At 47.3% G+C, this 4,112-nt stretch overlaps 1 long non-coding RNA gene across 2 annotated transcripts; it reads right to left on the reverse strand.

Annotated features, from left to right (window-relative positions):
• Nucleotides 1-917: 917 nt before the first annotated feature.
• LOC124021110 lies at nucleotides 918-2,634 on the reverse strand. Of its 2 annotated transcripts, none has more exons than XR_006836200.1 (3): nucleotides 2,401-2,634; nucleotides 2,065-2,139; nucleotides 918-1,180 (listed from the first exon to the last, which is right to left on the reverse strand). It is a non-coding gene; the product is annotated as an uncharacterized LOC124021110 (long non-coding RNA). The 2 variants fall into 2 exon arrangements; XR_006836199.1 differs by lacking the exon at nucleotides 918-1,180 and adding an exon at nucleotides 1,189-1,342.
• Nucleotides 2,635-4,112: the final 1,478 nt, after the last annotated feature.

The following is a 4,112-nucleotide window of genomic DNA, read 5'->3' on the forward strand; positions in this document are numbered from 1 at the left end:
TCTCTCCCCGTGATGCTGGGGTCCTCTCTCTCCCTGTGATGCTGATGGGGGCTCTCTCTCCCCTGTGATGCTGGGAAGGGCTTCCTCTCTCCCGTGATGCTGGGTTGGGGGCTCTCTCTCTCCCCTTGATGCTGGGTTGGGGCTCTCTCTCCCCTTGATGCTGGTGTCGCGCTCTCTCTCCCCCAGTCATGCTGGGAGGCTCTCTCTCCCCGTGATGCTGGGGGCTCTCTCTCCCGTGATGCTGGGGGCTCTCTCTCCCGTGATGCTGGGGGGCTCTCTCTCCCCGTGATGCTGGGGGCTCTCTCCCCCGTGATGCTGGGGGCCCCTCTCCCCCGTGATGGGGGGCTCTCTCTCCCCGTGATGATGGGGGGCTCTCTCCCGTAATGCTGGGGGCCCCCTCTCTCCCATAATGCAGGGGCCCCTCTCTCCTGTGATGCTGTGGGCTCTCTCTCGCCGTGATGCTGGGGTCCTCTCTCTCCCTGTGATGCTGTGGGCCCTCTCTCCACGTGATGCTGGTGGGGGCTCTCTCTCTCTCCCTGTGATGCTGGGAAGGGCTTCCTCTCTCTCCCTGTGATGCTGTGGGCTCTCTCTCCCTGTGATGCTGGGTTCGCGCTCTCTCTCCCCCCCCCAGTCATGCTGGGGGCTCTCTCTCTTCCCGTGATGCTGGGAGGGGCTCTCTCTCTCCCTGTGATGCTGGTGGGGGCTCTCTCTCTCCCTGTGATACTGGGAAGTGCTTCCTCTCTCCCCGTGATGCTGGGTTGGGGGCTCTCTCTCCCCTTGATGCTGGGTGGGGCTCTCTCTCTCTCTCTCCCCGTGATGCTGGGTGGGGCTCTCTCTCTCTTCCCGTGATGCTGGAGGGCTCTCTCTCCCCGTGATGCTGGGGGGGCTCTCTCTCCCCGTGATGCTGGGGGGGGGCTCTCTCTCCCCGTAATGATGGGGGGGGAGCTCTCTTTCCCTGTGATGCTTGGGGCCTCTCCCTGTGATGCTTGGGGCCTCTCCCTGTGATGCTGGGGGCTCTCTCTCTGTGTCTCTTTTAGTGCCACATCTCACAGCAAGGCCACTTGATTATTTATAACAAAGCAGCAGTGAGGAGGAGAGGAGCCGGAAACGACCAGCTGACAGTAGCACAGCAGTATCCCTCCTGCCCTTTCTCCTGGGATGCCCCAGCCCAGTGTGCCACCTGCCAGTCCACAACAGATACACAGACCAATCCCTTTCTTCAAAAACAGACGATTAATTGTGGTGCAAAATATAAATGTCAGTACGACAAGTAGTCCCAGTCCCAAACGACACAACCGAATAGCTTCAGAATCAGTATCACAGTAGTGCGGCAAAGATAGTCCTGTACAGACATAAACATACATCTTTCCTCTGAGAGACCAAGGTGATTAGCTAGTTCCACAGGTTCCCTCACAGTACAGTGTGTATCGTACAGTACAGTCAGGAAGGCACCCCTGTATGTCTGAGACTCCCCCTATTGTAAACCAGAGGGACCAGCATAACCATAATTGTCAGCCTTCACACTGCCAGCCAATAGCAGGCCTTACAGACCAGATCAATGTGTCACTACATCCGAATCAATGCCGTCTTAGATAACAGGGGTGTGTGTGCAGGGCAATTCTCTTTCACACCAACACTGACAGTTGTTACAAGATCTTGCAGTGTTTTCACAGCTATAGGTATATAACTATGTAGTTAAAGCCCATGTTTAGTGACAGATGTAGTTGGCAAATATCTGACCTTGTTCTGCCTGGTGAAGAGAGTGTTGTTAACCTACCATGTGCAATAACTACATGGGTCAACCATCTACATCTAGCTAGCCAAAACAACAGTACTTGCAGCTAACAAGACAGTTCCCCTAAATATCCATTGCTATAACTGTTCTAGCGAGTTAACAAGGTGTCAATGTTGCCAACTTAGGCACCAGGCTAGCTAGATAGTGAACAAGCAACCATCTGTATTAGCCACGTCGCTAGCTTGCTAACGTTAGCATGCACAAAACACCCGTGATTAGGTCAATAAATAAACATTCATCTATCTGTTGAAATGGAAACGAGCTTTTACCTTCAGCCACATCTTCGTCTAAGGCTCCCTTCACCTGAGAGAAGCACCATTGGAAATCGTTCCCTCCTCCGACACCTAACAAAACATCACAAATTGAATAAAGGTGAATAAATAGCCAAGACAATAGGAGCAGATGTTATAGAAATACAGAGGAATAAAATTCCCACCTTTAAATGTGTACTTCAACATAGCAACTAGTTAACTATGGAGTATACATTTTGTTGGCGCACATTGTCAGAGCTGCTCGGTTGCTTGTTAATAAAGCCAAGAAACTTGCAATGCTTTTTAGGCCGCGCTGATGCGGGGGCCCCCCGTCTACTAAGTTGTCAACCTTACCTGCCATTGTCACTTTCTGCAACACAACTGGCTTCTTTTTTTGGGGGGGGGAGAGGGGGAGGGGTGTCTTCCGATAGTGATTAGAGTTGTTAGGATTGTAATTTCAGCACAAGGTTATTAAAAAGGAAACAGTTATTAGAGTCGTGAATATGGGCTTTACAGAAATGCCCGTGATTTTTTTTTTTTTTTTTTTTTCATTTCCGAAAATCCAAAATGGCGCACGGTGACAGGCGACGTGACGCGGTGACGTCATTGCGACGCTCCGGAAGTTTATTTCAGGCGCTCGACCGCATCAGAGGCGCACCGTCTATGCGCAGCTTTGCAGGGCCTTGGCGAGCTGACAGATACAGGGCGTGGGAAAGTGGACTATTATCTCTCTTGTTTTCCCCCGTAATGACCATTCAATGTTTTTTTGCAAAACATCTTCTTTTTTTTGGTTCATACTTAGATAAAGACATTCGACACAAAGTCAGAGACATTGTCATTAGGCATCGAAATCTAAGAAATAGACAGAGCCTTAAATCCTAGGCCATTGGCTGGTGTTTCACAACCATTTATATACCAGGGAATTGAGCTCGCCAGTTTGTAGTCCTAAAAACCGGAAATGAGTTACCACTGGTTCGTTCAGCCATTCCCATGGGAAAATTCACGTGGAAAGAATAGGTTTTTAGGATATCTTATACGTTTTATTCTATGAGATAATATCAGTCAGTTAACATGGCATTTATGAATTATGAAACCTTTATGTTTTTGTTTTTAATTACACAAATGCTTAAAAATTCACAAAACGTTACTTTAGCTGGTGAAGATTATCTCATAGAACAAAATGATCTCCTAAATCGTTGTTTACCACACTCCTTATTTTGGGTGTTTATCCGAACCTCCCCTCAAAAAACTCCATTAATTTACCCAATGGATTTACCAAACGAACCAATGGTGGAGTTAATGTCTACTCCATTACTATTGCTCAGAGAGCGAACAGTAATAACGTTTTTGTTTGTTTGAATGATGTAAACCTTTACATTCCTGATGTGCTGGTGTGAACCTGATTCTAGATCTCGTGAAACTAGTTGAAACTGTAAAGTAAATCATCCTTCTTTTTTGTTGTTGTTGAACAAATTATTTACTCCATGTGAGATAAATCACAACTATGGCAGTTACAGGAAGTCGGCTATCTTGTCAATATAATAAATAGTCTTTGTCAACACTACAACAATAACAAAGCGACTCATACCACTGACAGTCAATTTACACTCTTGTTTTGAGGCAGACTGTAGAGACCTAGATCCAGCCAGTAGAGTGCAGTATTTATCCAGAAATGATGAGGCTCCTCAGATCTTTCTCTGCTCATGATGAAGAGGTGGTGTCCTCTCCTCGCCAGTGTTCTGCAGAATGTGACTAAGTTCCTGCTAAAAGTGGAAGCTTGTTTGCTCTGTGTATTCTTTATATATTTCTTCAATTTGGTTGTTAGACTTAAAAGCCTTAGAAATCCTCTTCAGACTGACAGGGGCGGCAGGGTAGCCTAGTGGTTAGAGTGTGTGACTAGTAACCGGAAGGTTGCGAGTTCAAACCCCTATGCTGACAAGGTACAAATCTGTCGTTCTGCTCTTGAACAGGCAGTTAACCCGCTATTTCTAGGCTGTCATTGAAAATAAGAATTTGTTCTTAACTGACTTGCCTGGTTAAATAAATGTAAAATAAAAAATAAACTG

Source organism: Oncorhynchus gorbuscha, unplaced genomic scaffold, assembly GCF_021184085.1.
Source record: "Oncorhynchus gorbuscha isolate QuinsamMale2020 ecotype Even-year unplaced genomic scaffold, OgorEven_v1.0 Un_scaffold_1053, whole genome shotgun sequence".
Lineage (NCBI taxonomy): Eukaryota > Metazoa > Chordata > Actinopteri > Salmoniformes > Salmonidae > Oncorhynchus > Oncorhynchus gorbuscha.